The 21,633-nt window shown below is 46.4% G+C and overlaps 2 long non-coding RNA genes across 2 annotated transcripts in view; both read right to left on the bottom strand.

Moving 5' to 3' along the window:
- LOC139706288 (uncharacterized) overlaps positions 1-17,459 on the bottom strand; it is a 47,630-nt gene extending 30,171 nt beyond the window's left edge. Inside the window, exon 1 of the long non-coding RNA XR_011707897.1 lies at positions 17,414-17,459. This is a non-coding gene — a long non-coding RNA (uncharacterized lncRNA). The remainder of the gene's footprint in view (positions 1-17,413) is intronic.
- On the bottom strand, positions 10,700-16,140 carry LOC117794889 (uncharacterized). Its single transcript, XR_004618766.2, has 2 exons — positions 15,706-16,140; positions 10,700-11,725 (listed from the first exon to the last, which is right to left on the bottom strand). It is a non-coding gene; the product is annotated as an uncharacterized lncRNA (long non-coding RNA).
- Positions 17,460-21,633: the final 4,174 nt, after the last annotated feature.

The raw sequence follows: 21,633 nt of genomic DNA, 5'->3' as shown, positions 1-21,633 counted from the left end.
CAGCAAGCAACCCCGCAATGACAAGTTCTGTCAATGAATATTGCTGCTACGGCCCGACCCTCAAAGACAGAGAACTGCTTGAGCTGAAGGCAAAGCAGAGAGGTATCCGTCCCTAGGAGGATGCTCACAATCACACTCGCAATGTTCTAACCTCAGGCAGCAGGAAACAGCTACGCTCTCAACAAATGGAACTCACCAGCCTTTTCCCAGGGTCTCTCAGGTGAGACTTATTCTGGAGCCTACACCTTTCAGGAAAACTACACTGCAGGGAAATAATCACCATCAACAGCAGTGCTGGTGATAATAACAGCTCGCACGTGTAGCGCCCGGCACAGGGGATAAGAGAGCTACTGAGATTTTATTTTTTTAACCTCATTGACTATGAAACATGTAAAATTACTGGAGAAGATAGTGACATCTCTATGACATTTAAATATTTATAAAGAGCTATTCCTTTAAACATTAAGACTGGAACCCTGGGAAAGTCCTTACCATGCTCTGACACAGAAGGGCTCAGTATGACATATAATCATCCATGTGCAACTGACTTGTAAAGAACTGACTACGTGCTGGGCCCGATGGCACATGCCTGTAAGCCCCCCGGCTCCGGAGGCTGAGGCAGGAGGATGGTGAGTTCAAAGCCAGCCTCAGCAATGGTGAGGCACTAAGCAACTCAGTGAGACCCTGTCTCTAAATAAAATATAAAATAGGGCTGGGGGTGTGGCTCAGTGGGTGGGTGCCCCTGAGTTCTATCCCCCACCCCCTGCCAAAAAAAAAAAAAAAAAGAAGAAGAAGAATTGAGTAGATACAAAACTGTTTGTGACACAGGAGAGGTTGAAGGGTGTTCTTGTAAACTATGGCCACTAGTTTGCAAGGGCTGCTCTGTGAGAATCCCACAGACGGCGAATACGCGACAGTCGACAGTAACCCACGGACTCAGGGCTCCGGAGGTGGGACTTCTGAGAAGGTGTGGCAGGCAGGTTTGGTCTGAAAGTGCTACTGTCTTCTGATAGCTGTCCCCTAACTGCCGCTTTCCAGGACGGCCACGGGGCTGCACATACCCCTGATGTCCTTCTCAGGACGACAGTCAGACGGGAACAGGCTCACCCCTGAGGGCTCAGGGCAGCTGCCCCCTTTTCACTGGGGCCACAGCTCCAAACAGAGTCCCACTCTGGGGTTCTGGGGGGTGGGACTTCAACTCGGGCATCCTGGAGAGAAAGCGCTCAGGTCCCAACACACACCAGGAGGACAGAAGACATGCCAACCCCCCCCCCCCCCGAAGCCCCCTCTGTGGCTCCCTCCAGGTCCCATTCCCTCCACGCCCGGGGATAACTGCTCTTCCGATTGCTATCCTGCACTTGGTGATTTTACCAACCACATTTGCACATTTTAAAAATCTTATAGAACCATTTAAAGCAATAAATTTCCTTCTAAGCAGAGCTTAGGCCACACCTCCTACACATTTTGATATATTGGCTACACATAATTTCATCATTTCAAAATGTACTCTGATTTCTCCTTTGATTTCTTCTTTGGCCTATGGGTTATAGGGAAGTGTGTGGTTTAATTTCCAGATGGGGGGTGTGTCTTGATGGCTTTGTGTTATTAACTTCTAACTTTGCCATTGTGAGAGAAAATCCTTTGTATGATCTCAATCTTTTTTAAATTATGGAGACTTGTTTAATGGCTCAGCATATGGTCTTACATTTGGAATTAAAATAATAAAGTTAATAACAGCATAATTTAGCACAGGTACAGCCACTGTGGCTAAGTTGATTCAAAATATTATAGGATTACTTAAGCAAATAATAGCAAACTCAAAGTTTTTGTTTGTTTTGTTTTGTTTTTTAGGTGAAAGTCTGATTACCACTCATGGGAAAATGGACAAATAATTTATTTTTAGGAACACAAGGATTCTTTTTCACTCAGAGTGGTAACAAAAAGATGCTCAATGTTACAGTCATACCCTTTCTTTGGAAGACAATCCTACACAATTTCCAAACCAAATATTAATCGCTTACTTTATTTCTAGCAATTAAGAGAGTAGTAAGAGAGATTTTAAAAAGAGTTTAGGACTTACCCTGTAGCAAATTGAACTGAACAACTATCTGACATTTCCTTGAGAAATGTCCAGAAAAGGGGATTGTCTAGCCCCAAGGTTTATATTAGAAAGACAATATATAGTAGATATTCAAACCATTTTTTCAGAGATTCCCAAGTATACCCTAGGAGAAACAAGCATATAAAACTACATTTGTGTTTCTAAAAAGATGGTAACCTAAAAATATATATATATAAAAAAAAGTTCCAAATGAAAAAATACTCAGTTCTTACTGCCTTACTCACTTTAGGGAAACCATTTAGTTAAGCACATTTTCCTCCAAATCTATTTAAACCCTGAGATTCAGAAGTAAAACCTTATTTAGAGGACTTTCTAGTCAAGGATTTGACCTACATAAGTTATATAAATCAAAAGCCAGGCAGCATCCTCCAAGGCAGGGGCCAAAAGCGGTTTAAAATTGTTCAGCCTTGGGATAGATAAACATGAGCCAAAAGAAGTATAAATTTTCCTGAATACATTGTATCACACAGCTAAGCAGAGAAGACATTCAATGCCTAATTTTCAAACTTTTAAAGGGAATTTCCCGTGAGTACCCTGGAGCTGGGATGCCCTAATTCTGGCCTCATCCATGGCCACGTTCACGTGCCAGCTGTGACCTTTTCAGATAAGACCCATGGATGCAACATCTGGGGGCTGCTGCCTTCTGACATGCTCTGAGTAACACCGTGTACACAGAGCTGTGGTCTGACCCGATTCCTGCTAGTGCAAACTTCCCACGGGCCAGCCCGTGTTAGGGAGAATTCTCCTTTGCAAAGACCCTTTTGGGCCACTCCCACTGAAATCCTGTCTCGGAGCCAGCAGACAGCCTTACGCACCAGGTCGCTAACTGTACATTTTTCAGGCATTACACCAGGTTTTTCTTATACAGTTCCCTATTAAAATGGTTTAGATTCCAACCCAAGCCTTGGGAAACAGAGCATATAGGATCTTGAGCCCTTCTGCAGTGGGACCAGAGTGTTTCGATGACATCGTCTTATACTAGAAAGAAGCGAATCCTCACTCTAGGAACCAGGGACAAAGCCTTTTGTTACCATGGATTGCAAAATATTCTTGGGACAATTTTGATTTTTATAAAATTACTTTGGGCCTTAGCCTGTGGGTACTTTCCTATCGTATCACCACCTTTATGGCTCATTCTTGTCAAAATGACAAAGGAGAATTGATTTCTTTTGGTGCGGTATCCTTACCAATGGAAACTGCTATGCACTGATTGATAAGTATTAGAGGAAGGAACTATCAATTCATTTGAAATAAACAAAGCAAAATCTCTACTTGTGACTAGCAATCCATAAAGACAGCACTTTTTCATCAGTAAATTTCTTTAAAATTCATGAAGAAGCCCAAGTCAACATTCCCTCAACTTATTAATAAATTACAGCTTTATTAAAGCAATTCCCACTGACACAGCCCACATTAAAGGTCACACTCTGCAGGGTCATCTTAATGATAAGTAAAAGAAAAGCAAAAGTCAAATGGAAAACATCACTTAGAGTGACACGGTGATACAGTGGCAACTCAGAGGCTCTGCAGTCAGGAGGTCTAAATCCAAATTCCAGCTCAGCACTTGAAGACTTTATCAAAGCTGTCAAGAGGCTGTTTACTCATCTCCAAATCTGCAAAACGCCCCCCCTGGCCGAGTAATGGACTGCACTGGGTTCAAAGATGCATTTATCATATTTAAGAACACACTTCCAAGGCCTTCCCAGACTTTAGCCAGGAGGACTTTCTAATCATGAGCCCATGGCACGCTGCTAAGTGGAGCCACCAGAGCAGCCCTGTGGGGGGCACCCGGATGTGGACAGGAGGGACTGCTCTTCGGCTGCCTTTCTTGTAAATACTGACGGAGAAAGACAACGAGAGGACTGGAGATGAGGGAAAGGAAGGTCCCACTTTCAAGAAGACAAGAAAGAAAAACAAAAAGGGAGAGTCCCAACCCTCCAGGCCACCGCGGCTGTTGCTGTTGATCCTGGACCAGGTTCTTGGCAGCACGTTCAAAGGACGGTTTGTGACGGCTCCAGAGAAGCAGGCAGCAGTCCTGGCAGGCGGCACGGGGTCAGCAGGGACAGGGCAGAGCCTCTCCTCCTCTGGAGGGCGAGCAGCCGGGCACACCAGGGAAATACAGTGGCCACCACATGTTTGGACGTGAGTGGGGAATGTGACAAGGGCTCTCATGACAACTTAAAGGACAAGATTTTAAAACGCAGGAGGACGCCAGTCCAGTGGCGAGAGGGCCAACCAGCCCTGCTGTCGGCCTCCAGTGGCGGGCGGTGTAGGGAAGGTCCCTAGGTGGGGCCTTGTCCTGGGTCCCTCTGTGTCACCTTTTTATTTTTTAACCAAGGACCTGGATGAAGCCTGAGGAATATCTGTCTTATATTCATATGAACAAATAAAATCCAATATCTGTGTGGTGCTTTCTCCTCTCCCTTCTGTCCCCACTGTCTCTACATTCAGTGTCCCTGACCCTCACAGCTATTCCAAAGGGAGTCAGGACGTCCACGCTTCCATTTTGGAAAAGAGGAAACTGAGACTCAGGGCAGTTAAAGGACTCGTTTGGTGTAACAAAGCCAGAAAATAGCAGAGCTGGAATTTATCCTCAAGTCTCAAGTCTCAACTTTACGTTTTTGACCAAAATCTGAGACAGGCAACAACTAGAGATACAAGATTCAAAAAAAAATCTTGACAAGCAGAAGGGAGAAGCAGGATCTGAGAATCGACTTGGAGCAGAGCACTGGGGTGGGGTCCCCGTTCACACGGAGGTCCTGAAACATACCGTCTGACTTACAGGATGGCAAGTTAGCTCATCCCACCAAACTGCATTTTGTAATTTAGAATAAAAAGGACTATAGTTCTCCCTTCTCTCTGTAGGTCACAACCCACTGGGTAAAGAGATTTATCCAGCAGATGTGATATTTAAGATCCTTTCAACCCTGGGGTTCAGTATTCAGTGTAAGGTATATGATGGCTAAATAAACATATTTTAAAGTGAATGCTAACAGCTCAATCATATGATCACTACGACACCACACAGGAAAATAGATCAGAGAGCCTAAATCCCAGAATTCCAAGTTTATGGAGTAGTTATTAAAAAAAAAAAAAGTTCACGATAGCCATGTATACACCACACACACAATCTTAGCAGAGACTCCCCGACCACAGGGGTCGCATCTGTACAAGGTATTCAACACTACTTGGGATACAATATGGAAAACCCAAGGGACATTCTGGACACCAGGAAGCAGAAATGGTGGCAACCATTCCCAGGCCTTCAACTCTGGGGCTAAAGACCTCTCTCGCTGCTCTTCACCCTCTCCGTGAAGTTCTGCCAAGCAGCATCTTTGGAGTCTGTGCAGAAGGAGATGCCTGGAGGTCGCTTGTGTCCATAACTTGTGAATTTTCCTAAGGGACCTGTTCTCCCTTCTCATTTTGACCAAGTGCCACAGGGCATGGATTTCCAAAGGTAGGAGAAACTCCATCCAGCCAACCAAATGGAGGGGTATGGCAGCCTACCAAAACGGCATCAGAAAATAGGCAAGATTCTCCAAATAGCGCAGGAAATCCATATTTAAGCATATGCTCCATTTCCTATGCCAATAGCTTCTAAACTTGTAAACCTGCGCCTGCCCTCTGGCACCCAAACAGAATACGCTCGCTCGCTTCTACTTTCGTACCAAAGTTCCTTCTAACTAATTCACAGCTACTAAACTTTTGCCTCCTAATATCCTCAGAACTTTGAAAACCACTTTACATGATACCATCTTCTGCTGTTCTCATCTTGAAATGTCTCCTCATCTTCTATTTCTGACTCTTCCCACGAATTTCCTTGTTCCCAGCTTCCTGTGATCAACACCCAGGGCGAAACTCATTAAGTAAACAGGCTGCCCCAGAGGGGGCGGAGGGAGGAACCCACTAAAACCCACACCACCAAACCCTCTGCTCCTGGTGTTTTTCCAGGAGGTGGAGGCTAACAGCTTACTCCGGAGCAGTTCAAATACCTCCTGCTGGGACCTCGGCAGCCTCTCCTGCCATATGCACCCTGGTCACCAGCCAGTGCCTCTGAATGCCAGCGAGAATCTGCAGATTAATGCCACTCCTCCCAGCCTCAGACCTGCCACGGCTTTACTCCTTTTAACATTATACGAACGCATTTCAGGCCCCCAGTTTACGGTCTGTGCTGATTTTCCTGATGGCTGCCTTACGCCCACCAAGACGACAAAGCCTCCAGACAGCAACCCCAAGGGCAATGTAAGGAGAGTTTTCTGATTATGTCATCCAACAGGAAGCCTCACAGAGACTCTGGGATTAATGTGTTTTCCACTGGAGCTGGAGGCAGGCCGGAGGGAGTCACTGGAACAGGGAGAGGGAGGGAAAACTGTCGGTGGAGGTGGCCTCTGTCACAGGACAGTTACAGGGGCCTCTCACAGGTACCCGCGTCCTCAGGCCTCCGAGCGAGCAGATTCTGTCTGCGGCAGCGAGCAAGCTGTCTGAGCGCACCCCACCCAGAGCAGCTCTAAGCCATGGCAACATTCTTGCTCCAGATGGCATGGAAAATAATTTATAAATGACAAAAGTTCAAGGAGTGTGTGCCAGCTGTTCAGCCCCAGTTCTCTGGCCACCCACTTCATAGAACTGAGAGCTTTCAATCAACTCCCGGCTCTCGGAGGGCCTTCAAACGGCCCAGAACATGTGTACAATATGTTCTCAGAGAGAAGCTGGCCAAATAGGAAAGATTAGAAAATCAAGAGACATAAAAATAGAAAATAGAAATATACACTTGTTTTGTCCCAGATCGTGATCCCCAGCAGGGATGAGGAACCAAGGACTTGGCATTTCTGAAGCCACACCATGAGACCTCCTCATAGCCTCCCAGCTTCCTTTCCACGCAATGAGAAGTTTCTAGAAGCCCAACGATGACGCCATTGCAGTGACGGGCCATCAGCATTTTGCTGTCTTCCTTCATTTGCTCCTCCACACCCTTATGTTCAGAAAGTATCCGGGCTCGGTTAACCGAGGGCCAACTGCCACTTGGGAACCTAGCACCCCTCCCCACCATTTTACATTTCCGTTTTGAACACCTGAGCAAAACAAAACTTTAAAAGACCAACCTCCTGCGAAAAGAAAGACTTTCCTCCCCTTTCTTCAGGAAGAGTGACGCAGGGGCTATTTGAGTCCTGGGAAACCATTGGACACAGAGGTGAACAGAGATGATTGTACCAACTACACCCTCTAAGCTATTTAAAAATCTAACTGGCCGAGGCAGGAAACGCAGCCTAAGCAACTTGCCACTTTCAGAAGAGCCAATCTCAAGCACGGCAACCACAGTCGCTTAGGTTGTAATTTAAGCAGAGAGAACTTAGGCTCGCCAGTGTGGTGAAGTCCATCTGCAGGACTGACGCTGGCAGGCACTCTTGATTGACTACAGAAGCTTGCTAAGTCTCAGCCCAAGAGAGCTCTGGGGGTGGGGGATAGACTGTGAAGGATGATAAACAGGAGGCTGAGATTCTATCACTGGAGGCACCAACCCACCCACTCACTGCCGCTTTAGGCTTTTCCATAAATAGATCTCTTAAAGGAAGGCTCATGGGAGGACTCCGAGGTGATGTGGTTGTGACATACATGGGGGTCTGCTTAAAAAAAAAAAAAAAAAAAAAGAGCTTCATAATAAAACTTATACATATAGCACGCCATTTTAAGTGAAGATATTTATAATTGCAAAAGATGTTGAAGAACAATCAGAGCCAGCAGAATCAAAATAACAAAATGGTTCACCAAATTCATTTTTAATCTCACAGGAGCGCTTGGTGGTGGCCTGTTCTTTTAATACCATGGAGCTCATTGTTCAGTTTGTACACTGTCTTTTACATAGTGTTCATCAGTAAATGAGAAACATAAGAGTTAGGAGAGAAAATGGATCAAAGACGGTATGCTTCCAGAGAAGCAATCCAGAGGAACACGGAAACCAATCATCTTCCTTACTTTTTAAAACATATATTTTCTGTGTTTCCTAGCTGTTACTACCGATAACAAATCAGCAATGCAGAGTAGAGGTTTTCTTAACAAGTAAAGGCATTTGGACACCAACCCAGCGCTGGGTAGCAGATAGAGAGATCTGGCAAGCATTAAAATTATGCTGAAGATACTATGAGGATTAAATTTCATACCAAAGAAATTGTATTCACTGTGCAAAATATCTCCAGTTAAACAGATTATTCAAAACTTGGGACTGAATACATTCAATCAAGCTGTCAAAAAACAAGGCTCCATTGTCTCCTTTCTTTGCCTTGAGGAACTTGGACAGACAGCAACCAGACAGGGCTCAGCTCCCCGGCCCGCAAGGGTGAATTTCTAGAGGACAGTCTCCTGTCTGCAGAGTGAACTTTAAACAAGTCGTTCTGTAACTTAAGACTCCCTGTGTTCGATTTTATACTAAATTAGTCTGAGTTTGAGGCTGCTTCTCACCCAATTCATCCATCAAACGTACAACCCATCAAAACCAGCACCACCGTCAGTGTATTTAACAAAATGATAATTATTTAGAACACAGAGTTGGAAACAAGGTAAAATTACAGTGGTCTTCGCTGTTAGGTGTTCTATGGCGCATGACGTAAGCAGCAGCCCTCCCAGAGTTCCCCAGCACACTCCGTACCCCAGATCCTGTTCCAGCTATGAGGTCTGGCGGGTGACACCGGATTCACAATGTTTTCACCCAAATAAACAGAGGATCAAAAGCAAACCATTAAAACGACCTAGAGCACTGCTGTCCCGCAGGACTTTTTGCAGTGATAGAAGTGCTCCGTACCAGCCTCTCCACCCTGGCTGCCCAGCAACCATGTCACCAAACATCTCAACTGAGGCTACCGCAATCGAGGAACTGAAGGTTCAGTCTACTGTGATTCCGTTTCCTTAAGGACCATCATACTGGAAACCAGGGCTCTCAGAGTCTAAATTGGTAGGAATAAAAAGTGACCATTCAGGTTGGGGGTGGAACAGTAGTAGAGAGCTCTTGTCAGCTGCGCACAAGGCCATGGTGTGATCCCCAGGGCAAATAAAAAAAAAAATTTAAAGGAAAACAAAAATGACCATTGAACCCTGGCTCAAAATGATGTTAAGATCCTGAAAAAAAAATTGAAACTAGAATTACCATCTATCTTTAGAACAAGGTAAAAGATCTAAAGGTCGGCATTTTGAAATTTTGCTCAATTGATTTTCCGTAAACTAGACCATTTTGCACACCATATTAGGATGTAAAAACAGGCAAGGAATTGTGTTAAAAATGGGAATCAGGCCACCCCATGAGTATTCAAGAAGGTAAAGTACAACTGAAAAAAATACTCATTTTTCTCTGTGGGTACTACTGGTCCTTGACTTTAAGAATGGAAAGCTGACAGCTCATGCCTCCGTCTAGCACTTCACAATCTGCATGCTCATACCTTGACAGACACAACAAGGAGCTGATCTTGTCAGGTGTAAACAGTGTTTTCACACTTCCTATAGAAGTGCGCCTTCGTTATTATTCAACATTTAATTAAGTCAAAACACCAGCAAAGATCTGGCTGTGAGTTTCAGCACCCGCTCTACGTGACCCAAGTGACAGAGACAGAGGTGGATCCCAACCCTGTAAATGGTATTCCAATCCGACACCTGGCATCGGCAGGAACGAACACAGTGCCAGCAGCCCAAGATCAGTGGTCACCGGGACACATTGGTCAGGCTCCACAACCCTCCTCTGCAGGCCAGTGGGGAAGCCACATCTCAGTCAGCCTCAGCTGGCTTTTCTGAAAAATGGGGATAACAGTACGACTCAACACTCAGTCAGCCCGGGGCAGAACGCCCTGCGTGCAGAAAGCAAACAGTAGGTGTACGCTCTACTAACCTCAGTAGCTTGATGAGATTATCTTTGTCCATTTCAAATTACAAGATCTCTGATGCAACCCCCACCCAATTTCAACTCATTCTTGGCTCTGAATGAACAGGGAAAATCTTATTATCCAGTTTTGTTTTGTTTTTTTTAACCACACAGGACAGGTGAGGCTCAGATGCATCCTGTCCAGATACTCAGGATGATGTCATCTTCAATAGAGAGAAGGAAACAGCCACTTTACCCCAGCAGTCTTCCAATTCTTATAAACATGCTCAGATGTTACCAGACACTCGTTTTCTTCTGCAAGAGAGATTAATGAGGCAAGAAGTGCCCATGAAGTCAAGATTCTAAAACATGATAAGCTAAGGGGACTTCAGAGGCCACGTAGTCTATTCCCTTGGTTTTGTTTCTTGGAACCTGGGCTCTAGAGGGTGAAAAATGGACATTAGTAGTTACTTAGAGGTCAGTAGTTGTGTGATCCTCGTATCGGTTTACTGGAGCCTTTTTAAGTGACCATAGCAACAATTACAGCGAATTATAATGTGTATGTCAAAATGCATATCGAGCATTGACCGTTATTATTAAGGGCATACGGGTTTTACTTAAGACATAAATGGCCCAAGTCAATGGTTTGAATAAACACAATGGTTTTAAAAACATTGTTTTTTAAAAAAAGCACAAAAGATAAATGTATTAGTCTGTTGGATATTAAAGACAAGTTCAATGCTTAGAATTTTATTGCTTTAGTTTCTCAGCAACTTATGTAGAAATTGCACTCATATCTTCTCCTTTTCAGTAAGAACCTAAAACTACATTTGCACTTGCCCTAAAGGGGGTGGGGGGTGGTCCCAGTGTTCACTCTGGAATCAAGACGGACGACTAAGTGCCATTTATACAGGGCAGCCTGGACTCCCTCGACCTCCCAGCCTGTCCCGCAGTGGCCGGACGGCACGGAGCATTTCTCAGCAGCACAGCAATATGCACGCCATGGTGGGCCAGCAATGAGGGCAATGGCCGGAGAGTCTGGAGGTGGGCGGGAGGAGAGGTCACGGAGACATGGAGGCGATTTGGGTCTACATGGTGGGCTGGCTCGATGTGTAGCTTCACTGTTTTAACACACTGGTCTTGAATGGGAGAGAATGGAAGAGTAACCAAGTGCTTGTTCTGTCTACTAAATGGTAGAAAGAATGGCTTAGGGGGTGCAGGTCTCCTTGGGGTTACAGGGACACAACAAGTGACCAGGAGAAACAGGTGAGGGACCCCAGTGGCCAGGAGGAGACGGAATCGGTGCTCACTCAAAGCAGAATAAAGAGGCCTGAATCAGGGGTGTAAATGCAGATCGAGGTCCTGCTGTAGGCTGAAGCAGGAGCAGGTTCTGGGAGCCCAGGTGATGGACACCAAGGTCAAGAACAGGGCGCCATAAAGAATCATCCCAGGAAAACCTACCAGATCCAACCAAAGGAAAATTTAACTCTGTGGCATTGCTAGATCTGTCCCCGCAGTCGTGACTCCTGGGTGTGCAAGCAAAGCCTATCGACGCAGCTTCTCCTCTCCCACGAGGCCGCCTAGTTGATGCTGGGCAGAGTCTTCTCCAGCTGTTTCCTGGTGCAGCTGCTGGGGATTCTGAATGGCTTAAGGGCCGGCGCCTCTGTGTGAAGGCTGAGTGTCCACTCAGAGGCCTGGAAAGGTCTGTCGTGCTCTCAGTCATCCTGGGGCACGGGCCTTGCTTTTGTAGAGCTTATGTCCTAGGACACAAGTAGGACAGGACACGTAAGAAATTGGCCAAAGAAGTGAAAGATAATGTCAAAGAGATTAAAGAGGCGAAAACACAAAAGAGACGTGCTGACAGTGACAGGCAGGGCCGGGCGGGACCAGGCAGGGCCGGGCAGGGCCAGGTGACTTTGGACAGCATGACCAGGGAAGGGAAACCTGGGCTGAGAAGAACAAGGTGCTCTGGACACCCACAGCAAAAAGGAACCTCTGGTGTTTCTTTACAGCAAAACAAATGTTGTTCGAAGAAATCAAAGGGGAGTGGAATGAGCTGAGCCTCTGCTTTGTGCCAGGGACCATGCCCACCACCTGGCACTCGTTAGGCCCCTGGTCCTCAGTATGGGTCTCGGGCTCCCTGTGACTGCTCACACTTGGACAGATGAGAAGAAAGCCAGGTGCACGCAGGTGAAGCCAGCTGCCCAAGGTGGAGACAGAACGGTCACCTCCAAGTCTGTCCAGGGAGGGGTGGACAAGCAGCCTGGAAGGAGGTTTGGTGAAGGCAACAGCAGCCTGCGTGGGGGTGTCGGTGACCAGAACCCCAGGAAGACAGAGTCAGGTGCTGAGGAAAGGCCTCAGAGCCCGGGGGGCAGGCAGGACTCGCAGGTGAGACAGCGGCTTCACCCTGAGCCTTGGGAGAGGGCTGCGGACGCTCAGAGGAACACGGGGCTCAGAGGCTTTGGACAAAGACCGTGGAGTGCCTTCCATGTGTCAGCTGACTAGGGCAGGGTGGCTCGGAACAGCTGGACACTGACATCCTGACAGGTGGGTGGAAATATGAGCTTCAGAGGAAAGGGGAGGAATTACCCGGACCCGGGCAGCTCAGAGCGTCTCTGGGCCGTCCCACAAAGAGTGTGGCATCCACGTTGGCTCTAAGAGCCCGTCCATCTCTCTCTAACCTCAAGCCACATGGAGCCACCCCCCAACGTGACTCACCCCAAAAACACACACACACACACACACACACACCCATGATGAATTTAATTTTAAGTAATGGCCCTATTACACAGAGTCCAAAAAGACATGCAGAATGACGTTTTGTTTGGATTCAAACGCATAGTGTTAAAATGCTGTGAAGTCACGTGGGCTTTGATTTTTTTAATGTTATTCAATTGATGTCATTAAGAGAGCAGAATTAGTCTTGTAATCATTCCCTTATGAGTTTGGCCGTCTGTCTTTAAAAAAAAGAAAGAGCACTCATTTCTGTCCCAAGCCATCTTATTTAGGGGGAAATTAGTTGAGATAAAGACCTCAAAAATCACGTCTCAACGTTCACATGGGAAGAGAGAGAAAATGCACGTCAATAATGACTGCTGTCCCTCACCAAGCCGACCTCTCATCCTGAGCTCGGAATCTGGTGGCCACACCAGAGAGGGCCAATCCCTCCCCCCCTGCTTGGGCCTTCGCCTGGCCTACCACCCCAGCACTCTGCTAGCATGCAAACGTGCGACTGCTGTTTTGTGCAAATAACACCGCGAATTTCTGAAATCAGTATCCACCACAGCCACAACACAGGGACACGGTTGTGAAAAAGACCCAAACGCAAAAGAAACCAAGAAGACGCTCAAGACATCATTTTCCCCTTTCTATCTTGTGACTTTAGCCATTGAATCCTCTTTGTGAGCTGCGAAGGAGTCCAGTTTTCCTAATAAGCCGACCTTCCTTTAACTCCACAAGGGAAACCCGCAGAAAGTCAGCCTGTCAGGGGACCATGGTGTTGTGGACGCTGCTTGTTGGCAAAGGAAGTGGACCAGGAATCACACAACCTGGCTCACGGTGAACCTCTCCCCTTTCTAACTCTGTCACCCTGAGGGCTCATCTCTCCTCACCCAGAAGGACTCTCTTATTTATAGTGTGTTGTGGAACCTAATATTACCTTTAAGTATTTATCTGGTGTTTTGTACCAGAATCAATCCGTGAGCGAGGAGTATTACTACATTCACACCTATTCAGTCCTGTTAAGTTCTATAATGACTTTAGAGCCATTTTATGAATGTCTGTATCATCTGCATCTTTTATGGGTTCCCAGGGCTGAAAAGAACACCTATGTGTTTGTCAGCTTTCTGTTGCTATCAATGAAATACCTGAGAAAATCAATTTATAAAGACAAAATGTTGACTTTGGCTTAGAGTTTTGTTCCAGCCCAGGATTCATTGGCCCCACTGCTTTGGGACATGACAGGGCAGGAGAAGGTGGCAGAAGAAAGCCACTGACCTCGTGGCCCAGAAGCAAAAGACCATGTGGAAGGGCCTGGAGCCCCATGACGTCCTTCAAGTGTATCAACGCAATGACCAAAGACCTTCCGCCAGCCTCGCCACGCCTAGAACACGCAGCCTTAGGGACGCTGACCACCCACACGCCAGCAGTGTTCTCTCCCCATGGGGAATAATTTGTGCTTTAATAAGGTACATAGAAGATGATGAGCTAAATGGAGAGCAGTGAAGCTACTGTTTTAAAAAGTGACTTTTAATTTACAGACGAGTATCACCCGTGTGAAAATTCAATTGTAGTTTGAAGAACCTAACGTGTATTTATTTCAAAATTCATATGGAAAAGCCAAGGGCAGACACCTAAAAAGTAGGCACGGATGTATGTGTGTACATATGCATCAAATAAAGGCCTCCCGACGTAGCACACTGTCATTTACATGGAAGGTACCTTGAAAACGAAGAAAAATAAGCAGGACCTACTGTACCAGATGTTGCATTGGAATAACAAGCTTTATTAACAAGACAGCTGAACTCCAGTTAAAAAAAAAAAAAGATCAGAGGGTCAAAGTGTCCCCCCATGAACTTGAAGAAAAAAAATCACCCTAGGAGAAAACAACCCTAGGTGGTTGGTGGTTCCCGCCAACCACCCGAAACACAGGAACTTAATGCAATGGGTGAAAGACCTAAATGTAAAAAATACGATGATAAAGTCTACATAAAAAAGGCAATTTTTATAAAAGATAGAGAAAAATTTATTTTGCAAAGCTCCCAAAGTAAAATATTAATGAAATGAATTACATCCAAATTTAAGAGTTCTGTTTAATAATAATAATAATAATAATATAATGGACAAAGTTAATAGAAAAGTGACGGGAGTGGGTGAGTCTGTGGTTGAAGTACAAAAGCTTCCAGTGGAAAATTGTACAGTGAATTTAAGGAAAATTTGCATAAGGAAAAAAAATCCATAAAATAAGCATATGAAGAGATAATAAAATTCATCAATAATCCGATGAGAGGAAAATAAACCAAAAAGATGTTTTACAAGCAGTTGACAGAAGTAGGAACACCAGAAACCTTACAATGCCGAGTACTGGTGGGAAGGTGGGTATCTACCCCCCATGCTGCTGCTGGGGCCTGGGTAAATCATCGGCAAAGCCTCGAGGAAGTTACTTGCATACAGCATCTGAGCTGCGTCCACACGCACCACGGCCCAGTGAATCGACTATTAGTCCAGATCCCAAATTAAATCCCCCCCTGGTGCTTTCTAGTCAGGGATGTGTGCGGGTGAGACAGAGACAATGCTGATGCCCAGCCCTGGGGGAAGCATGGGAGTAAAACGTGACTCGGGCACACTGTAACATCCTGGAGCGTGTGGATCCCATGAACTTGATGTACCCACAGCAATTCTGTGCACTTGGAAACACGGCAGAGGGGAGGAAATACTAAGAAAGAAAATGGGATATACAACTCATATAAATTAAAATGCCATCACTGTAAATTTAAAGTAGGGTGCTGTGTACATTTCAGAACATGCCCACTGACCAGGGCAAGCACTTTGAATGGTCGGCTCTTGAATAAATAGAAAGAAGGGGAGTGTGTGCCTGCCAGTCCGCACGGGTGCCCACATGTGCAACCAGCAGGCCCCTGTGAAAGCAGGCACGGATGTATGCGTGTACATATGCATCAAATAAAAGCCTCCCGACGTAGCACACTGTCATTTACATGGAAGGTCCTCTTTTGATACTTACCTTTTCTTTCTTTCTTTTGGTACTGGGGATTGAACCCAGCAGAGCATGACCACTGGGCCACATTCCCAGCTCTTTATTTTTTGAGACAGGGTCATGTTGCTTAGGTCCTCACTAAGTTGCTGAGGCTGACTTTCAACCTCTCCTCCTGCCTCAACCTCCTGAGTCACTGGGATGACAGGCGTGGGCCACCCCATCCAGCTCCTATTTCTTATTTTTGACGCTGATCTCTGGCCTCTAAATCGACTTCATGACCTGCCAACGGGTCACAACTTTCCACTTTAAAGCCCTGATGCAGACAATCATCGGGGGTGCTGGCGAGGTGCTGGAGAGATCCTGGCGCACTCACGGGAGCGCCCCACACTCCCCGGAGCCTGGAATCCTCAAGGACACTGCAAGCACCAGCAGCGGAGCTGAGAGGAGCCTTTCTCAGGCAGCCTTCTCCAGGGATTCCTGTCCCTGGAGTTGCAGGGGGCTGGGACTGCTCCCTCACGTGACGCTGACCTAACAGGCACTTCCGGAGGGTGAACTTTTCACCCCTATTTCAGCCCTGCCTTGTGGGACTGAGGCCAAAACTAGGGCAGGAAACAATAGGCCAGTTGCTAAGGCACAAAGGGATATTTTAAAACATAGAGGGACACTTTAAAGCATTCCTTAAACACACTAAAATGAGACATAGAACCATGAAAATAGGATCCTTCTCTTAGAATGGGAAAGTTTGCCAATAGGGTTGCAGTACTAAGATCCTAAATAATCGAGTGGAAAAGCCCAGGACAGGAGTGGGTCACACAGGCGCAGAGAGAGCAGGAAGCTGTCCGAGGAGGGGGAGACGCCAGGCAGGAGATCAGAAGAGTCCACAGGCTGCTCCCAGCCCTCGGTTCCATAAACAGAAATTAAAAGGACACAAGAATGTCTCCCCCAAAGCAAGTGACTGTCAGCTTCTGGGGACAGCTCCAGGTCCTCCTTCTAGGAGAAGGTCTGCCCAGAAACACATTTTGGGGACCAGTACTGCAAACATCCATTTTTAAGTGGTCTGATGGCCGTGGAGACTGCTGAGCTAAACAGGGCTGGACACTCCTGGGGGAAATGAGGCTTGGGACGAGCTGATACTGGACATGGGTTCTCCCTCCACAGCTGTGCCCACGTGCAGAGGTGAGGAGGCACGCGGCCCCGGTTGTCACCCCGTCTACAGCCGCCATCAGCAGAGGAGAGGAAGTGGCATGCTAAGCCCCATCCCAGCTGCCTGGAGGGCCACCATTGTGGAGGGATCCCCGAGAGCCAACCATCAGAGCTTGGGTGTGAAGGGGATCCACAGAGGATTAAGTGGGGTGCTATTTAGAACAAAACAATACAAAAGGCTATAAATAACTATCTTCCATAGAATCCCCAAAGTGACCTGAAGAAAAAAGATAATCCACATATGGAAAAGACTGGCTCTGGGTCGGTAAGGTAGGAAAAGGTAGAGAAGTAAATACCCGGCCGTGCAGGAAAGATGGGAAGGGAGTGAAGCCAGCCACAGGAAGGAGGGCAGGCGCAGAGGAGCCAGGCTGGGGGTTTAATTCATTTGCCAGTTTCTGGTCCTTAAGTGACAGGTGATTCCCACGGTACACATACCACGTGGGAGACGCTGACCAGCCACTGTCACTTGTGATGAAAACCTAGTGCAAGAACAGTGACTCTAAAGGCCACCACTGTTGCAAAGTCTCTTTACCTGCACATCGGCTCACCCCACAGCTCTGGGCGCAGGCGAGTCCCTGGTTCTGCACTGAAAAACAGAAATGAACTAATTAATTAAGAACAAACACAAAAATGCTCAGCTCTGGAAAAGTACCCATGTCAGAGTCATGGTTTTGAGGTTGTCCTGTGGTTATTAAGGACAGTATCTTTGGGAAGTTGGATGAAGGTACGTGAAAACCGTGTGCGACCTGACTCATGACCTAATATTAGTTTATAGGAACAACGGGAATGGACTTTTTGGAAGGTTGTATAGTAATTTCTCTTTGGAAACCTGTAGGTGTGCCTGTATGTGTGTTTTGAAGGCTAGTTCTCAACTGTCTGCAGAGACCTAAGGTGATAAACAATGCTGGACCCCTTCCATTCCTTCAATTTAATAAGCTTCTCTCAGGTGTGTCTTACCGCATGCTCTGTCTTCTTCACATTTGTTCTTTGCCCACCACCTTTTGCATACAGATACCAAGCAGGTACAGCTACAGTCACGTCCAGGTTGAACCCAAGAGTCAAATGCTTTCATAAGGACAATTTGATCACAAAATGTATACATTTATCCTACGAATTCTTAAGCTACTTTTTTTTCAATAAATGGGACAATTTTGAAACACCATTTATTGAATTCCTTCTTGTCAATAAATTTACTATCACAACATTATGAAACAAAAAAATACCAATTTTACATAGAAGGAAAAATAGACTATGAAAGACTAATTTGCCGAAGTCACACAGCTATTAAGAGGCAAAATGAGGATCGAAACTCAGATCTCTAAAGATAATACACCTCCCATGTACCTCTGCTCTGCTACACATTCACTCCTGTTCAAGAAACATCGATTGTATCCGCTACCCACCAAGTCTTAAAGGCAAAATGTCCATTCAAAGCACGTTCACACATTTAAAAAAAAAAAAAATTCTTAATATTCATTCCTGGCTCCTATTTAAAGAAAAAGTTGGTTCCTAAAGCTGAAGAAAAATCCTAGAAGAACGAAAGAAATGCAAGTGTATTCCAAGCAACGTGTGCACGCTCAAGTGGGAAACCGGAGAGGGGCTGCTGCCAAGTCCCTTCTGGCCCCATTTGATACTATCTCACTGATCTGAGTCCAACTTACATTTGTTTCTCTCCATCTTTCCCTCCCCCACTTCCTCTGTATTCCAGAAGCATATAAAAAGCATAGCAAAGAAGCTGGGTAGAGTTTCCAAGAGCACTCTGAAACACTGTCCAATACGGGAGTGGCTCTCTGGTCCCTGCGGAGCTGCGTTCCAATCAGGAAGACTCTAAGCACCTGAAGCAGATCCTTACGGGGCCCCGCGTGACAAGAAACAAGATCATCTAAATATTGGTTGTACAAACAAATATATTTGGGGGAGAAACAGTTAAGAGAACTAATTAAACTTGCCTTTTCATCTGTACTGATGCATGGGACTTGTAATTTCGTGTGATTCAACCTTCAAGCTGGATATACTTTTTAATTCAAACTTATAGGTTAAGTCTGTAATTACATTTAATTCTACTTCCAGCCTTTGTTCCCCAGCACTGATTCCTATCTGTTCAACTCTGGTGCCAATGAACCTCAGATTTCTTATGCTTAAAATTAAGCACCATCAGAGCTAAGCATTGTTTTTGAAGGTCAGCAGACTTCATCACGCTGACCTTGACTTCCCTCCACATTTGGGGGCCACTCTACATAACTGGTTATTTTATTAAAGGAACACCTAGTTTGCACTCAGTCTTGCTTTTCAAAGGGTCAGTGAGAAGCTGGGTGCTCGGTTTGTATTTTTGTAAGTCACCCTACCACGTTCCCCATACGGTGAGATTCAATGGCACCCCCAGTTCTTTCCTTCCAAACTTCCTGGTGAATTAGAGATAGTCCTATATCAGCAAAATGGGAAGGAAAACACAACTTTCTAGAAAAGCAGATACACGGGCTACAAAGCCTGTCTGTTGTCCTTACCAGCCAGGCATGGCTTGGTGAACCCCACCCAACAGTGTCCTTCTCCTGCCCCAAGCTCAGGCGGTCATGCTATGAAGTTCAGTCCATCACCTCAGAGAAGAAAGCAGAAATAAGATGCGACCGAAATAGCTGCGTCAGGCTGTGCTAACCCGGGAGAAACCACGGGAAATATTTTAGTGCCCTCTCTAACAGGTTCACACTCTGATGCAATAAAGTCAGCAGACTATTAGAATTCAGCGTGATGTGCAATGTCACCAGACAAGCACAGGTTGCCAGGGAGTGTGTAGAGGGGATTTTAACACAGCCTGAAAGAGGAGTGTGGGCACTGACGAGTGTTCCCCAGTGTGAGAGCACCAAGGGTCTAGGAAAGTGGACAGTCTGCATCCAGGGAGGTCCTAAAAATGACTGACAACCACGAGAGTTGGGCGATGTGCAGAAGTGGGAGCCCTTGTTGTGGCTGTGGGAAGGTAAAAGGGTACCTACTGCCACGTCGGAAAGCAGTCTGGCAGTTCCTCAAAGGATCCAGCCTAGAATTTCCCCAGGACGCAAAGTTCCACACTAAGGCTACATCCAGGAGAAGCCTAACACACGTCCACACAAAAGCCGTACATGAGTGTGCACAGTAGCATGTTCCAGTTAGCCACCAAGGGGAAAGAACTCAGTGTGTTCGACCGACGGGTGGACAAACCAGACGTGGCACATTCCGAAATATCTTTTGCTGTGAATGAAGTTATGCCGTCTAGGAATACCACAACCCCCGGGACTTGGTGCTCTCTGAAGGAAGCCAGATGCCAAGGGCCCCAGGGTCTATGATTCCACGTGGCTGAAATCTGCAGAGCAGGCACACTCTCAAGTGCAGAAGGCAGACTGGGAGTTGTGGGGGGCAGGGATGGGGTGTGAGTACTAAAGGCGCGGGCTTCTCTCTGGAGGAAGACCATGCTCTGGAATTCGATCGTGGTGACGGCCATGCCATCCTGTGAATGTGCCGAAGAGCACCGAAGAGCCAACTTTAAAATGCCACATCGCAAGGCCTAAGAATTATCTCTCGATTCTGAAAAGGAAGAAAAAGGAAATAAGAGGAAGCAAGACCAACAACTAAGGGGTCAGGAAGAGGGAAAGCAGAAGAGGGAAGGGGGAGGGGAAGGAGGGCGGCCTGTTGGGTGAGGGGGTGGCGCCGTCCAGAGCACGGGAGGAGAGAGCCCAGAGGTCAGCCAGTGGCCCGTCCTGCATCAGGCAAAGGCATCGCCAGGGCAGGGCAGGGCTGGGCGCAGACAGGGTGAGGGAGCCAGTCCTCAGCTTCTGCCCTGACTGGTCAATCGTGGAGCTAGAACCACCTCTGTTAAGAACAGAGTGGAGAGAGGGCATCTGACTGCTAAACAGGCCAGGTCCTGGACTTTCTCACACCCGCCCTGTAAGCACATTTCCATATCAGACACTGCAGAACGATTCTCCTAGGCACAAATGAAAGGGGGCATCTTAGAGGAGATTTTCTCCTCTGCTCGGCCTCCGAGATCCCTAGGTCTGAGTGGACCCCAGCTTATTTCCCGCTGCTTTTTATGGCAATAGGTGCATCCTTTTCAAGACTTCCTCTTCAGTTTTTCCATCGCTTCAGTCCTGCGGTGGGATGCGTCTGAGTTTGTTTTCTTGCATTTTGTGATACCATTTTAACAACTGGATACTGCAGACATAAAAAATGTATGTGATTATTCTTAGTAGGAAGCCTTTCAAAACCCTCAGGCAAAACAAACCTCCCCCCTCCTTCATTACATCTTCTCTTTCTCTACCGCCATTTTATAATGACTTCTTCAACATGAAGAAACCAGAATTCTGGGCTGGGGGTGTAGCTCCAAGGTAGAGCACCTGCCAGCACAAATGTGCAAGGCCCTGGGTTTGATCTCCAGCAGGGGCGGAAAAAAAAAAAAAAAAGACCAGAATTCTAACTGGTATCTTTTAGATTTCAAGACAGGTTGATAACTTTTGTTCTTCATGCTGAAAAACTAGTAATTCATGTGTAAATAAATAATGTTAACTTTTGCCTGTAGTTTTTGAGGTTGACACAGTCTGAACTGGAAGATCTTGTCAGAAATGTCCAGATCAAGATGGGGATTTCCACAGGTGGTAATGGAAGTACCCAGGTGGTTTTACCTTAGGAAAACGTCGATGCCGACTAGAGCTTCGAGTGCCGGAGGAGTCACAGGTTCCCTTCCTCCAGACAGTGGCCCCCCGACCCCACGTTCTTTCCACTTTA

Source organism: Marmota flaviventris, chromosome 6, assembly GCF_047511675.1.
Source record: "Marmota flaviventris isolate mMarFla1 chromosome 6, mMarFla1.hap1, whole genome shotgun sequence".
NCBI classification, from domain to species: domain Eukaryota; kingdom Metazoa; phylum Chordata; class Mammalia; order Rodentia; family Sciuridae; genus Marmota; species Marmota flaviventris.
Note: the sequence above shows the minus strand (reverse complement) of the source record. Positions and strands in the feature narration are given on the sequence as shown.